The sequence below is a fragment of the Macaca thibetana genome, chromosome 2, assembly GCF_024542745.1.
Source record: "Macaca thibetana thibetana isolate TM-01 chromosome 2, ASM2454274v1, whole genome shotgun sequence".
NCBI lineage: Eukaryota > Metazoa > Chordata > Mammalia > Primates > Cercopithecidae > Macaca > Macaca thibetana.
Window position 1 is genome coordinate 1,014,787 of NC_065579.1, and position 16,701 is coordinate 1,031,487.

At 52.2% G+C, this 16,701-nt stretch overlaps 1 pseudogene; it reads left to right on the plus strand.

Annotated features, from left to right (window-relative positions):
• Positions 1-9,275: 9,275 nt before the first annotated feature.
• On the plus strand, positions 9,276-16,183 carry LOC126947846 (kinesin-like protein KIF3A; annotated as a pseudogene).
• Positions 16,184-16,701: the final 518 nt, after the last annotated feature.

The following is a 16,701-nucleotide window of genomic DNA, read 5'->3' on the forward strand; positions in this document are numbered from 1 at the left end:
CCAGCTCAGCATTTGCTTCCAGGAGGACCTGACCCGAGACACTCACTTAAAACAGGATGCCCGTGTACAGATGTGGAAGCTGGCCCTCCGAGCTGGGATTCAGACCCAGGTCAGCACGACTCCAAAACCTGTCCTCCTCCACAGCCCTGTATTCCACGGTTCAGCAGGGAGGCGGGTGGGCTGGGGGCCCCGGCACCTGCTGTGTGTGGTCCCTATCCGAGGCCACGATGAAAGCAGGGGCCCTGGTACTAGGGGCACACAAAAAGAGCCAGTGTCATTCTCTTGGGTTTGAGTTTCTCCATTCTCTAAAAGTGCCAAGCATTCTCACGCCAATTAGCTCATGTCCCGTCTCATCTTACCTCTGTGGTGGAGTGGGACACGATGCCTACACACACAACGTCTTCTTGAGGGCGTCCCCGTGAAGCAGGGCCTCCCGGGGCACAGGAGGGCCTGGAGGCCCAGGGATCTAAACCCATTCCATCCACCCAGCCTTAAGGAGAAGAAAGCCCAGGCCAGGAAGTCAGCGAGAACGTGAAGTCGGTGAGCCAGCATCCAGGTCCCCGGATTTGCCACCTGTGTCCTTTGGTGGGGCTTCCCTTTGTAAAGCTTGAAAGAATAAGAGGATCTTAACATGATTTTAAAACTGGAAGAGACCCTGGTGACCGTGTCGTCCAAAGTCCTCATTCTACTGTGGGGGAGGTGTGGGCCCAGGGGGAAGGGAGGCCCTCGTTGGCACAGCCGGCGAGCGGCAGGTGCGTCCCGGAGCCCGGGTTTCCGGCGCCTTCTCTGTCTTGCTGCCGAGCGTCCACGTCCGTTTGGTTGCCTTTGCACACTCCTGGCTCCCGGCGAGACCGCTGATCCCAGGCTGAACCTCTGCCGCAGCGGCACGTACATGTGGCCACCATGGGGACTGAATGGGGGTGGGCCATCTTCCCGGACAGGGTGGGCCCACAAAGCTCTTCGACGTGGGATTCTGACAGAAAGCCCAACCCAGGCCAAAAGCCATCTTTTAAAATAAAGTTTACTGGGTTTTTACCATGGTAAAGTAATGCACACTCTCCACAGAGACATGAAAACACTTGAAAGTAGAGAGAAGAAAAACGTCATTGATGTCTCGCCACCCTAGAACAAGCCACTAACGCGCTGAGAGAGCTCTGGCTTTTTCCTCAAACACAGCTCAGAGCCATCGTTTAAATCGGTCGTATCCTAGATACAGTTTGGCCTCCTCGTTACCACCTAACTTTATTTATTTATTTATTTTATTTATTATTTATTTTGAGACAGAGTCTGGCTCTGTGGCCCAGGCTAGAGTGCGGTGGCGCGATCTCGGCTCACTGCAAGCTCCACCTCCTGGGTTCACACCATTCTCCTGCCTCAGCCTCCCGAGTAGCTGGGACTACAGGCGCCGCCACCACACCGGGCTAATTTTTGTGTTTTCGTAGAGACGGGGTTTCACCATGTTGGTCAGGCTGGTCTCAAACTCCTGACCTTGTGATCCACCTGCCTTGGCCTCCCAAAATGCTGGGATTACAGGCATGAGCCACCATGCCCGGCCCCCATCTAACTTTAAACCTAAACACCTCCCCCATTATTACAAAACTTCATTCACACATTTCCAAAGGCCATGTGATACTGCATTGGCTGCCACCATAACTGAACTAACTTGGACACTGGGTTATTCACGGTCGTCCCTGTTACGGGTAATGCCCGGAGAAGAGGCTTTGTGCCCAGCGTGCCTTCTGCGTTTAGGGTCATTTCCTGAACCTGAAAGCAGAGCTGGTGTGTTCTGATCGGCGGCTCTGACCCTCCTTCTCCTACAGTCAGAAGCCCAAGAACATGAGCTCGCTCTGTCCAGGACGTCGGGCACTTTTTTGGATACCTGTGGCCAATTATCTCTTTTAATGTTGATGGTCTCATGGTGGAGGCAAAGCCAACAATGGAGCCGGGCACGGTGGCTCACGCCTGTAATCCCAGCACTTTGGGAGGCCGAAGCAGGAGGATCACCTGAGGTCGGGAGTTCAAGACCAGCCTGACCAACATGGAGAAACCCCGTCTCTACTAAAAATACAAACTTAGTAGAAATTGTGGCAGGCGCCTGTAATCCCAGCTACTCAGGAGGCTGAGGCAGGAGAATCACTTGAACTCGGGAGGCAGAGGTTGTAGTGAGCTGAGATCACGCTACTGCACTCCAGCCTGCGCAACAAGAGAGAAACTCCATCTTAAAAAAATAAAATAAATAGAATAACTACTCAGGAGGCCTAAAAATGACAGGTGGATTAAGGACTCTGCAGGTGGGTGGGGAAAAGGTGGAGGCCCCCTCCCCATCCCAGCTTGTTCCTGGGTGAGCTCCCAGCCATGAAACAGGACCAATTGTCAGCCCTCTCATTTTTATACTAGAAACTGTGACTATCCTACAGAAAGTGATCCAGACAAAATTTGAAAAGAGAAAAAAGGGAGTGAGATTAGCCCATCAGGCTGGAAAGTGAGACTTGCTCCTTGTTCCCCTTGCTCCCTGGTGAGGGGAGTCACCAGCTGAAGCCGGCCAGGGGACAGAAGAGGAGGCTGGTGAGCCCGGGGAGGCAGCATGCAGGCAGAGGGGCAGTCTGGCAACGTGATGGCCACATTACCACGGGGCCCTGTGTGCCGGGCCCATGCCCTCACAGGGTCACGAGCTAGTGGAATCTAGACATGGAGGGAGGAGCATTTAGCAACAGGGTCTGTGGTCCCGGGCATGGGTGTGTGCTGGGCAACAGGCAAGCCTCAGTGAGGGCCACCCAGGAAGGCCTCCGTCTTAGTGTCCACAAACTTGGCAGCTTCAAACAAACCGGAATTTATTCTTTCACAGTTTGGAACCGAGAAGTCCAAAATCAAGGCATGGGCAGAACCACACTCCGTCCGGAGGTTCTGGGGTGGAGCCGTCCTGGCCTGTCTCCTGGTTTCCAGGGGTGGCTGGCCATGCTCCGCATTCCCGGGCTGGCAGCCGTGTCTCTGCAGCCTCTGCCTCCATCGTGTCGCGAGGCCGTCTTCTCCCCTGTGCGTGTGTCTGTTTTCTCTTCTCATAAGGACACCAGTCACTGGATTAGGCTCTGCCTCAACTGGGCATGACCTCAGTTTAACTTAACTAATAATCTCTGCAAAGACCCTACTTCCAAATAAGGTCACATTCTGAGTGACATGAATTTTGGGGGACACGTATTCACCCCAGTACAACCTCCCTGAAGAAAATTTGGGGCAGGGCAGGTGTGTGGGTCATTACAATAGATTATTCTTGCCGAATAATGACCTATTTGGGAAGACCAGCAGGTGTGCCCATGTCACCCCGGGCTGGCTCTGGAAATCCCCCAAATCTCGGCTCTTGTCACCACTGAGTCAGGAGCCAGGCTGCGTGACTGAGCGATCAGCTTCGCTATCCCTCGCTCTAACTTCCTGGGTCACGAGGTCAGGAGCCCCCAGCTGTAGCTCGTCAAGCCCATGTTGAGATCACCCCACCCCCCCACCCCCGCCCAGGAGGGCAGAAGAGCAGGGCCCAGGTGGTGCTGGCCACACCTGCCTCCGTGATTTCAGCCCTGCTCTCTCAAAGGTGGACCCGCTATTGACTGGAAGGTATCACCTTCCCGCATTTCCTTCTGTACCCAGAGAAGAGGGTAAGGGTGGGAGAGGGGAGAGAGACAGGAAGTGTATCTAAAAATAAACGCGCCCCACCTCAACCTCAAGCATTCCACAGACAGGGGCGTCCGCCTGCTTTTCACCCACCTGCGACCCCCACATGCCCTCCAGGTGAGGAGGAGCCAGACCTAGACACCTTCTCTTTAGCCCACACATGCCAGACTCTCCCTTTAGAGGAAAAAGGAACTTCTCACCAAGCCCCACCCCTGACACTTTGCCTCAGGTGCACCTGGAGTGTTCTCAGTCCTCGGCCCCAGTTCCCGCTCACACTTCCTGGAGCTGGAGGAGGGGGTGAGAGGGTGATGACTGATAAGCCTGCATGGACATTTCACTGAAATGAAAGCTCAGCTTCCAGGGCCCGCAGCTGGCTTTGGCCCCAAGGTGCCAGGGACAGCATAAGCTGCCGGGACCTGGCGAGGCCCAGGGTTCGAGCCTTCGGCCAGCACCTAGCCCGGCCCTCCTGGTTTCCCGCTGGAGGAGCGGGGTGAGAGAGGGGCCGCTGCTGAGCTGTAGGAGGCAGAGCGGGTGCCAGGGAAAGAGCAGGAGCTTTGCAGTCACTGCGGGCGAAGCCACTTCCTAGCTGAGCCCCAGGCTCCACGTCTGCACAGTCAGGAGAGTAGACGTGATTCCTGTGAGCTTAGCACATCGCAGGTTCTCAGCAAATGTGAGCGTCCCCTGCCCCTGCCCCCCGAATGTGGACGTGGGAAGAGAAACTCTTTAGAAGGAGAGTCTAGGGTTGTTCTGGGTGGAGGGCCCGATCATAGGCATGACGGAGTGACAATGCCTGATTCTGGCTGAGGGAATAATTCTGGAAGAGGGAGGGGGTGGGCATGGCCACAAGGCTCGGGAGGCTATTGTCCCCTCAAGGGTCCTCGCAAACTGGCTGGGTCAGGTGAGCTGGTGTTTCTCCTGTGCAGGTAAAGGTGTTTCTCCTGTGCAGGTAAAGGTGTTTCTCATGCAGGTAAATAAAATGAATGAAATAAAACATATATTCATAAATATATAAAATATATATTTATATATAAAATCTCTACTCACTGAAACTTTATTTATTTATTTATTTATTTATTTATATTTGAGACAGTCTCACTCTGTCGCCCAGGCTGGAGTGCAGTGGCGCGATCTCGGCTCACCACAACCTCCACCTCCCGAGTTCACACCGTTCTCCTGCCTCAGCCTCCCGAGTAGCTGGGACTACAGGCGCCCGCCACTGCGCCCAGCGAATTTTTGTGTTTTTAGTAGAGACGGGGTTTCACCGTGTTAGCCAGGATGGTCTCGATCTCCTGACCTCGTGATCTGCCCACCTCGGCCTCCCACAGTGCTGGGATTACAGGCTTGAGCCACCGTTCCCGGCCTGAATCTTTAAAAAGCAGATGTGAACATCCTGTTTCACAGAAGAGAAAATGAAACTGAAAGATTCATTTTGTTGAAAGAATAAAGAATGTCTATTAAGTGCCCGTCTGTGCAGGGGTGGAGCTAGAAGCAGAGGTAAAGGTTGTGGGCAGGAAGGCTGGTGTCTCTGCTCTCATCAGCCTGGTCTGGAAGCAGATAATAAACAGAAAGGCAGGCAAATCATTATAATTGCGATAAGTATTACGAAGGGAAAGCAGAGACGCTCTAGGGACATACAGCAGGGCACCGACTTTAGCTGGCAGTGAGAGGCTGGCAGAGGGACACCTGACCAGGGGCAAGTGGAGGAGAGTGAGTTTAGCCAGGCAGAGGCTGGCACGACTGCTGTGGGCCGAGGGATGGCATGTGCTAAGGCCTGAGGTAGAGAGACACGTTGCCCATCCAAGGGTCTGAAAGAAGTCCAGTGGGATTGGATCAGAGGGAGCGGGATGAGTGAGGTGGGCTTACACAGCGGGGCAGGAGGGCTCAGGGGGACTGGGGCAGCAGGAGCGGGATGAGTGAGGTGGGCTTACACAGCGGGGCAGGAGGCAGATTTTTCGAGTTTCCAAGCTCTGTGAGCATCAGAATCTCCTAAGGAAGCTACTTTCAGCGCAGGCTCTGGGGCCGGCCGTGCCCTCCCTGGAGCCCCAGCCTGTGAGTCTGCGCTGGGACCCGTTTCCCCGAGTGGCACCGAGGCAGGCGGCCGAATGAGGACAATTCAAGGGTGTTATTGGCCATCTGAAGGATCTGGGACTTTTTTTTTTTTTTTTTTTGAGATAGAGTCTCGCTCTGTGGCCCAGGCTGGAGTGCAGTGGCGTGATCTCAGCTCACTGCAACCTCCACCTCCCAGGTTCAAGCAAGTCTCTGTCTCAGCCTTCCGAGTAGCTGGGATTACAGGCGCCCATCACCATGCCCGGCTAATTTTTTGTGTTTTTAGTAGAGACAGGGTTTCGCCATGTTGGCCTGGCTGGTCTTGAACTCCTGACCCCATGATCCACCTGCCTCGACCTCCCAAAGTGCTGGGATTACAGATGTGAGCCCCCGCACCTGGCTGAATCTGGGACTTTTTCTAAGAAAGGAGAAGCCGTTGACACCAAAACCATTCAGCAGACAAGATTTGGACCCAGTTCGGTCTGATTCCAAAACCAGGACACCATGTCTTCCTTAAAGGAAGAAGGCACATCAGACTGTCTGTCAAACGGGTCCACTGAGGGTCAGAGGAAGAGCCTCCAGACAAGGGAACGGTGTCAGCAAAGCCAGAGCCCACATGGGACGAGGCGGCCCCAGAGCCGGTGGCCTGAGCGGAGCCCGCTGTGCGTATTGTGGGTTTCCTTTTCCCCATTGCCTTAGCAGAGGCCTCGCAGGCTCCCTCCCGGCGCGCGTCTGCATCCGAATCTCATTTTGGCTTTGCAGTACCACTGGGAGAAGAGCCTGCTGGGAGGTGCTTCCCTTTTCCCAGACGGACACACTGAGGCTCGTGCAGGTGACGGCATTTACCCGATGGCCTATGTAAAGTCAGAAAATGTGCTGGGGGTGCTGGGGCCCCGGGAGGAGGCCGAGCTGGACTCGCCACTGGGCAGCCACGGCCGGGTGGTCCTTGCACACAGAGAGGTCACGGGGCAGCAGTGGCCCCTGCTGTCGTCGGCCACTTGGAGGCCTTTGGATTTGGACGGAGGAGACTTCTACTGTGGGTGCTTTTTGGTTCGGGGAGGTCACGGAGATCCCCAAATGGGGACGGTCTCACTGCTGTGTGGCCTTTGCTGGCTCCTCCGCACCCTGCGACTCAGTTTCCTCATCTGTGAAATGAGGTTGAGCGAGTCGGTCACTACCCCGTTCGGCTCTGACACTGTGGGACTCTGAGTCTGCCTGGGTGGGTCTCTGATTCCGGAGGACGCTGGTACAATGAACGTTTTGGGGCCGGGACTGAGGTGATCGGGTGCCAAGAGGAACAAGGAAGTAAGGGGATGTTTCAAATACAGTTTCAATCTGGGCTGCTCTGAGAACTGGGTGGGGAACAGGCCCTGACGGCATCCGGGGACAGGGCCGGAGATGTGGGGGGTGGGGGGTGCAGGGAGTGGCAGGCCTGGCCCAGCTCCTGTCTACTAGGAGAAGAATGAGCAACTGTGAGCTCAGGTGCACCAGGCGGAGGAAACGGAATCGACCGCCATGGTGTCCTGGCAAATGTGGAGGCCGAGGAGGTCCTCTAGAAAGGGGTCTCGCCCTTCTCCACGGGCCCACAAGGAGTCCCCCTCTCCTTTCACACCCAGGACAGGCCAGCAGGACCAGAGCAGGGGCCATTGAAAGTAACATCCTAACAGGAAGATAAGGCCCAGGAGGCTCTGAGTCCCGGGTTCCCAGAGCTTTCCTGCCACCACCCAGAACCCCAGCAGGGCCCTCACTGGCATCTGGCCCTTCCCCCCTGGAGCCAGAGCTCAGAACAGGGGCTCTCCCAGGGATGGCCTTCCCCAGGGCAGCAGCAGAGCCTCGGCCATCTTTCAGCGCTTCTGGACGGGGACACGCCTCTCCTCCCAGCTGGTACTCCTGGGGTCAGCCTGCATGGCAGCCTGCTTCCTCCCACCTCCTGCTCCCCACACATCCCCGCTGCCGCCCTCCCGCGTCAGGCCCCTGTCCCGCCGGCCTGGACCTGATCTCCCGTGCCCCGATCCACCGCTCCGCGTCTCCTCCTCACTTCTCTCCTCCCTCCCTCGTGCACCTCTGGCCCCTGCCCATTGCTGAGATGGTTGACCGCTTTGGCCCTCAGCAAATTTAACATTCAGGAAAGATCCACATTTCATAAATCCCTGTAATTCTAGAGTTGGGAGATGCTCCATCGAAGGTCACTTTGGCCCATCCTGGCAGCCCAGGAGTGAGGCCTCCACCCGGCCCCAGACGCAGCCAGCCCCTCAGAAACCAAGGCCTGCCAGCCAGACCCGCGGGAGGATGACCGACGCACAAACCGGAAGGCCGGTTTATTAGTTAAAATGGAAGGCAGAACTCCCCAGCTGGCCAGATGCTTCCTTTGCCCGTTGATTTGTTCTCCCCCGTGTGGGTCTGTCCGTCTTCCACGGACGCTGTCCCTTTGCAAGGCTTGTGTCTGGTGACCGGGCTGCCCCTTCACAGCTTCTGGATATCTGAAGACTCAAACTGGAAAGCTTTAAACAGGAGCCTAGAAACAGGATTAGGGGAGAGGGGGGTGTGAGACTGCGTTTCCCAAAGCCGAACTTCCTGCATGAACAGCTTTTCCAAAAAAAGGAAAATAAAAGACTCTGTGGATGATGCAGCTTGCAGAAGTCTGCTCGCTCACCCACTTGTGGAAATTCACATGTGCATCGGCCTGGTCAAAGCTCTGAAACAAACACCATTTTACAGGAAGTTTTCTAAACTGATCTGGCCACGAAACTGGTTTCCCTCACCCTCCCTAATACCAGCCAACGGGCAAGGCCGGGCTCCTGCCAGGAATGGGTTCCAGGCCTCTCTGAGGTGGGGAACTGGGTCCCTGTGTCCAAGGCCCCTGCCCTCCCACCAGGCTTTCTTCCTGGGAACAGCCTCCCAGGCCCCTGCTTCTCATTCCTCCTTTGGCTTCTCAGGTACATTCTTTCTTGGTCCACGTAACTGATGCTGCCTAGGCACTGAGGGCCTGCTACACCCTGAGGTCAGCCCGGGAGGCCTTTCTGTGCAACAGAAACACCATACCAGCAACACAGGGACAAAAGGAACAGGTTACAGGGATTAAACACAAAAACATAAACTGTGGGTGCCCTGAACTAATAAAGGATCAGATGTCCCCAAGGGATTTAGACATAGAGGCGTGGACCTGGGCTGAGTTTTGGGGTGAGGTCCGGGGAGACCAGAACTGCTCCAGCTTATAGAGTGGCCAAAATCTGCAGGGTCAGGGCTGATCTGGAAGGGAAGGGTAAGGACAGCTTTGGAAAGGAAGACAAAGCCAGATCTAGCCAGTAAAAATAGAGAATATCCAGTTAAATTTTACTTTCATCTAAACAGTAGATGATTTTTTTAAGTATTATAATCACATACAAGATTTGGGAACACTTATTCTAAAGATTTGTCACTTATGTGAAATTCAGTGTGGTTGAAGGTCCTGTATTTTATCCAGTAATCTAGGCAGCAGCTGGGGGAGGCTGTGGCGGGAGGCAGCAGGGGTGGGGGTTGGGGGAGAGACTGCCCACCTCGTGGCGACAGGCAGCAGCTGGCCACGCAGCATGGCCAGCGGCCTGAAGATCGCAGTCAGGGCTCTCCAGCAGGCAGGTGCCTCGCAGAGATGGGGCACGGGGGCAGAAACCAAAGAGAAACACCACGTCCCACACCGGGATTGACGCAGGGACAGAGGACAAAGCAGAAATGCCTTGAGGGATGTGGAGCCCAAGAAGCCACAGGCGGGACATGGGAGCCGGAGGTGGTACGAGAGCGTCACCCCCAGCGAAGGATTCTCGGGGTCTCAGGAGAACTTTGTATTTGATGAGGGAGGTGGAATGGGCTTGATCCATTCTTATTTCTAGGCCCCATGGAAAGAATGACTCCAGTTGCCATGTATGTTGTATGTACACATACACACACGTATGTATGGATCTGTGTGTGTGATCTGGTCTATTGGTCTATGTTGGTTTTACTAGTCTGACTCTCAGAATCCTAGTGATACCTTATTGTTATCCTTGTTACCATCATAAAAGGGACCTCAGGGTCCAGTGATGTAGTGTGTAGTTACGTATGCTGCTTTAGAAACATGAAGAAACTCAGGTCTGGGCCAGGCACACTGGCTCATGCCCGTAATTCCAGCACTTTGGGAAGCTGAGGTGGGCGGATTGCCTGCGATCAGGAGTTCCAGACCAGCCTGGCCAACATGGTGAAACCCCGTCTCTGCTAAACATACAAAAATTAGCCAGGCGTGGTGGCAAGTGCCTGTAATCCCAGCTACTGGGGAGGCTGAGGCAAGACAATCACTTGAATCCAGGAGATGGAGGTTGCAGTGAGCTGAGATGGCCATTGCACTCCAGCCTGGGTGATAGAGTAAGACTGTGTCTCAAAAAATAATAATAATAACTAAAAATAAAAATAATAAATAAATAAAAATAAACTGAGGTCTGGAGGTGTGAAATGGCTTGTCCAAAGCCACACGGCAGAGCCAGAACAAGAACCCTGGCAGTGACCACAGCTGTTTCTGCCATTCTAACTTCTCTCTCCACATTCAAATGAGTTACCATCTGTGCGTGTTTCCCCGTCTGTAAGATGGGAACAGTAGGAGTCTCTCGCAGGATGGTTGCAGGATTAACTAAAATGGGACGTGATTAGAAGCGTGTCCCACAGGTAGGTGTTCAGTAAGAACTGGTTGTTTTGACGACTATGTTTACACCTCTGTTTTTTCAGTCTGACAAGCTGAAGGCATGACAGGATTAGAAGTGAATGAAAAGATGGATTGAGAGAACACCCGTGAAAGGAGGAGGGGCTATCAGTCGTCTGCTGCTGCCTCACAAATGACTCCGAAACCGAGTGGCTTCAAACCACAAACGCTGAGTATTTCATGCAGCGGCACACTGCGTCCTCTCCCCACACTCCGTGAGTGGGCTGAGGAAGCTGTTCTTTATTTTTATCTCTTGATTTCAACAGATGCAGAGAAAGAGGAGCTGTTCTTTGAAAGACAGCCTGGGTGGTGCAGAGGATTCGGGGCCCAGGGAGAAGTGAGACCAAGGAAGTCACAAACAAGTCATTTCCTTTTCCATCAGCTCATGTTTGCCAAGCCGCAGCCTGTCTGTGTCCTCCCGGTGTCCCCAGCCGGAGCCAGCCTGGGAGGGAGGCAGGTATTGAGGAAGGCTTCACGCAGGAGGTGGCCCCTCCATGGGGTCTCCGTGGGGTCTTCCACTCCCTCCGTGGAGTCTTTCAAGACGGTAGAAATTAGCCAGGCCAAGAAAGGAAAGGGGTCTCTGGCAGACGGAGATGAAGCAAACATCCAGGAGTCTCCCTCCTCCCCCTCACCCTTCAGTGGGAGAGACCTGGGCCTCCAGGTGGCCCCGGCCAGCCCTGGGTGGGTTGTTGGTCACTACAGCTGGCTGGCAGGATGCTGAAGTTCTAGGCAGGTTTCTGGGCCTAACCCTGGCTCTCTGCCTTGTTGGGTTCCCATCTGGAGGGTACGAGCAAGAGCGACGCTGGCCAATCAATCAGATCCTCAGATGTGAGTGGATGTTGAAGGGTGGAAGGACCGGAATAGGTGGAGGAGGAACCCAGCGGTGGACGGAAGGACCAGGACACACTGTCCCCTCCTCTGCCCTCATCTGCCCTCCCTGTCAGGAGCTGCTTCCCCTGCCTGCTCCTCTCCTCCTGGGGAGGAGCTGGTGCCCAGAGGCCACCCTTTGTATGCAGGATTGCAGGACTGAGGCTGAGGGCCTGCGTGGGGCAGGGCTGGGGAGTGTCCAAAATACCTGCAGCCGGGAGACACATGCACGCGCTCTTTCTCCATTCTTCCATTTATTACTTAAAAAAAACAAAAGCAATATACAAATGTTTTTTAAAATCTGACATTAGAAAATCACATATATTAATTATATTTAATTTATAATTGAATTTATATATTTATGTATTTAAGTTATATATGTTTATATATTTAATTTAATTTATAATTAAATTACATATACTAGGGCTGGGTGCGGTGGCTCACGCCCATAATCTGAGCACTTTGGGAGGCTGAGGAGGGTGGATCACTTGGGGTCAGGAGTTCGAAACCAGCCTGGCCAACATGGCGAAACCCCGTCTCTACCAAAAAATACAAAAATTAGCTGGACATGGTGGCTTGTGCCTGTAATCCCAGCTACTCTGGAGGCTGAGGCAGGAGAATAGCTTGAACCTGGAGGCAGAGGTTGCAGGGAGCTGAGATCGAGCCATCGCAGAGCACGCCCCCTCAAAAAATGGTGGTATAACAAGAAACAATAACTTTTTGCTCCTACCGTCTCAAGAAAAAAAATCCATGTGTTTTAATGTATTTTTTTAACCACTTTTGAGAGTTAAATAGCTATTTTTTCTGTGTGTGTGTGTGTGTGTATTCTCATAGTGAATTGTCTAGAGAGCTTTGCAAACCACGCCCAGCTAGCGATTTTTCCTGTGGTGCAACCCCCAACATCAAGGGATGTGCCTCTCACATGTGGGATACGTGTGCCACCACACCCCGCGTTCCCTTATTGTTGAATATTTAGATATATTGTTTTTGTTTGGTTTGCTTGTTTCACTATTATAAATAGTTGCCATGGAAACTATGCCTACAACTTTTCCCTCTCTTTTAGTATTTCCTTAGGATAGATTCCCAGAAGTAGTATTACTGCACAGTGTACAGAAATCCCTGTGTGTTAACACACATTACCAAATTATTTTTCAAAAATTTTGCACCTCAACTGGGCGCAGTGACTCACACCTGTAATCCTACCCTTTGGGAGGCAGAGGTGGGCAGATTGCTGAGCCCAGGTGTTCGAGACCAGCCTGGGGCAACATGGTGAAAGCCCGTCTCTGCAAAAAAAATTAGTGGACATGTGGCAGGTGTCGTGTAGTCCAGCTACTCATGAGGCTGAGCCCAGGAGGTGGAGGTTGCCGTGGCCATGATGGCACCACTGCACTCCACCTGGGTGCAGTGTGACCCTGTCTCAAAAAAAAACAAAAACAAACCAAAAAAAAAAAAACTGCACCTCGAAATGTATGAAAGTGCCACTTTCACCAATTCTTTGCAAGCACTGGGAAGTATTTTTAAAAATCATTTTACAGTTCAGTAGTTTAAAAATCATTCCATGGGGCCAGGCACAGTGGCTCAAGCCTGTAATCTCAGCACTGTGTGAGGCGAGGTGGGCAGATCACTTGAGGTCAGAAGTTCAAGCAACTTGGCCAACATGGTGAAACCCCATCTCTACTAAAAATATTAGCCAAGTGTGGTGGTGGGCGTGTAATCCCAGCTACTCAGGAGACTGAGGCAGGAGAATAGCTTGAACCTGGAGGCAGAGTTGCAGGGAGCTGAGATGAGCCATCGCACGCCAGCCTTGGTGGCAAGAGCAAGACTGCAATCCAATTGGTGCCTGTATTTTAATGTATTTTTTTAACACTGAGAGTTAGTATTTTTCCTGTGTGTGTGTGTGTGTGTGTGTGTATTCTCATAGTGAATTGTCTAGAGAGTTAAATAGCGATTTTTCCTGTGTGCATGTGTGTACATGTGTACGTGTGTGCGTATGTGGATGTGTGCGTGAGCATGCATGTGTGGGTGCATGTGTGTGCATGCGTGTGTGCGTGTGTGCATGTGTGTGCGTGTGCATCCATGTGCGTGGGTGTGGGTGCATGTACGTGCGTGTGCACGTCTGTGTGTGTGTGCGCGCACATGTCTGTGTGCATGTGTGTATGTGTGTTCATGTTCATGTGCATTGTGCGTGTGTATGCAAGTGTGCATGCGTGTGTGTGTGTGCATGCATGTGTGAGCGTGTGCAGGTGCGTGTCAGCGTGTGTGTGCATGCATGTGCGGGTGTACGTGTGTGTGTGCATGCGTGTGTGAGTCCATGTGTGCATGTTCATGTGCATTTGTGCGTGTGTACGTGTGCATGCCTGCGTGTGTGCATGTGTGCATGTGTGTGTGCGTGTGCATGTGTGTGTATGTGCACGTGCATGTTGGCGTGTGTGCATATGTGTTCACGTGCATATGTGCGTGTTTGTGAGTGTCCATGTGTGTGCATGTGTGCGTGTGCACCTGTTGTTTTTCTCTATCCTCTCCTTTTAAAATGTTAAAAAACAGGCCAGGTGCGGTGGCTCACGCCTGTAATCCCAGCACTTTGGGAGGCCGAGGCAGGCAGATCACCAGGTCAGGAAATCGAGAACATCCTGGCTAACATGGTGAAACCCCATTTCTGCTAAAAGAACAAAAAATTATCCGGGCTTGGTGGTGGGCGACTGTAGTCCCAGCTACTCGGGAGGCTGAGGCAGGAGAATGGCGTGAACCCGGGAGGCGGAGCTTGCAGTGAGCTGAGATCCGGCCACTGCACTCCAGCCTGGACGACAGAGCGAGACTCCGTCTCAAAAAAACAACCAACCAACCAAAAACGTAGTGGGTTTGGAGGCTGACCTGGGGAAGACTACTTGAGCCCAGGAGTTCAAGGTTACAATGAGCGAAGATCGCGGCACTGCACTCCAGCCTGGGGAACAGAGCCAGACCCTGTCTCAAAAAAAAAAAAAAAAAAAAAAAACAAAACAACAACAACAAAAACCAGCTGATGGGAAACAGACAGAAAAACCAAGGGTGCGCCTGTGCACAGAGTCTCTGGCAAGCCTTTCCACGCACCCGGCGTCACTGGGCAGCACCCGAGCAGGGTGGTCTGCTTGGCACGGGAGGCAGTCACGATGCTGATCAATAAATTTTTAAAAATCATTTTATAGTTCAGTAGTTTAAAAATCATTCCATGGGGCCGGGCACGGTGGCTCACGCCTGTAATCTCAGCGCTCTGGGAGGTCGAGGTGAGTGGATCATATGAGGTCAGGAGCTGGAGACCATCCTGGCCAACATGGCAAAACCCTGTCTCTACTAAAAATACAAAATCAGCCAGTAGTGGTGGCGCACGCCCGTAATCCCAGCTACTCGGGAGGCTGAGGCAGGAGGTTTGCTTAGAACCCAGGAGGCTGACGTTGGAGTGAGCTGAGATCGTGCCACTGCACTCCAGCCCGGGCAACCCAGCAAGACTCTGTCTCAGAAAAAATATACATTAAAAATAAAGCTAGAATTAATGAAGATCTGAAGGATGCTTTGCTTCATCAATTTCAGAAAGAAACAGTAGACCTGAAAAAGCAGCTCAGAGAAAGTTAAGAAACATCAGGCTCTGATGTCAGGGGGTCAGAGGGGGATGACAATGAAGAGGGTGAGGCTGGAGAAGATGAAGAGAAAAGGAAAAAAAAGAAAGGGGAAAAATAAAGTCTCCCCAGAGAAGGCTGAAACGCCGGCGGAGCGGATGCAGAGAGAAAGCACTGGAAACAAAGCTTGACGTGGAAGAAGAAACAAGGCCGCAGCGAAATTACAGAAACAGGCATCTTTGCCAGAAAATTCTCTGCCCTGGAGAAGAAGGTAATTGTTGGTGGTGTTGGTTTGTGGGCCAAAGCCAAGGAACAAGAGGAACTTCTCGAAGAATCTAACACGGAACTGGAAGAAAGGAGGAAGAGAGCAGAGCGACTTTGCAGAGAACTTGAGGAGAAAAGGTAAGAACGCCTGGAAATGGAAGAAAAATACACCAGTTTGCAAGAGGAACCAGAGGGAAAGACCAAAACGTTAAAGAAAGTGTGGGCCAGGCGCGGTGGCTCACGCCTGTCATCCCGGCACTTTGGGAGGCCGAGGCAGGCGGATCACAAGGTCAGGAGACAGAGATCATCCTGGCCAACATGGTGAAACCCTGTCTCTACCAAAAATAACAAAATTAGCTGAGCATGATGATGCGTGCCTGTAGTCCCAGCTACTCCGGAGGCTGAGGCAGAACTGCTTGAACCAGGGAGTCAGAGCTTGCAGTGAGCCGAGAACACACCACTGCACTCCAGCCTGGCAACAGGGCAAGAATCCACCTCAAAAAAAAGAGAAAGAAAAAGAAAAAAAAAGAAAAGAAAATTTGGACTATTCTGATGGCTGCAAACAGAAGTGGCTGATGTCCAGTGAGAGCACCAGAAAGAAACTGAAGGCCTCCTGAAGAACATTTGGCTGCTCAGCCGGGAGCTTCGACTTCGGATGCCTGTTATTGATAACATCATACCTTGGGTTTATCAGGAAATGATAGAAAACTGTGTCCCTCGGAATAAAGACACAGGAGAATAGCAGCTAAAACGTGTCGCCCACACAGGAAATAACACGAGGAGGCAAATCCAGTACCTGATTAAAAGGAGGAAGATCCCTTTGAAGTGGGCCTTTCTCCCGTGTATCTCGCCCAGGCTTAGGGGCGTCTGCATCTGGCTTTGATGAAACCGGGAAAGGTCGCGAGATTCAAACGGGAAAGCAAGGCTGAGGACTGGGAGGAGAACGCGTTCTGCGGAGACTGAAACTATAGTTGACTCTTTACGTTCGTGTTACAGACTTAAAGTCACAATAAAAATCAGTGATATTCTCATGCCTGGACCAAATCTTTAATTGCAACAGTGAAGACTTCTCTATCATTTTAATTCATGGAAGCTGTAAGTCACGGAGTAAGACTGGAAATAATAATTTGCCTAACAGCTGTTAGTCTCTGTATACTAATATGAAATATTAAAATGGTACAACTGGTGATTGTTCAAATTGTCCGAATAAGACTCTTCCATTGCCCCGTACAGGGAAGTTGGGTGGCAGTTCAGACTACAGAGAGTTGCATCTGTGCTATACATCAGTTTAGATGTGTGTCTATTAGCTATTTACCCAGCTACTGTGTATTCCGATAACTAGAGCTTCAAAATAGAAAACAAAAACTATGTCCTATGTTGCACATAGAAAGTAGCAGATCAGGCCAGACACAGTGGCTCACGCCTGTGATCCCAGCAGTTTAGGAGGCCGAGGTGGGCGGATTGCCTGAACTCAGGAGTTCGAGATCAGCCTGGACAACACGGGGAAACCCCATTTCATTTCATAGTAAAGTAAGTTGTAATAGACGGAATTGTCTGTCCTCTTGTTGG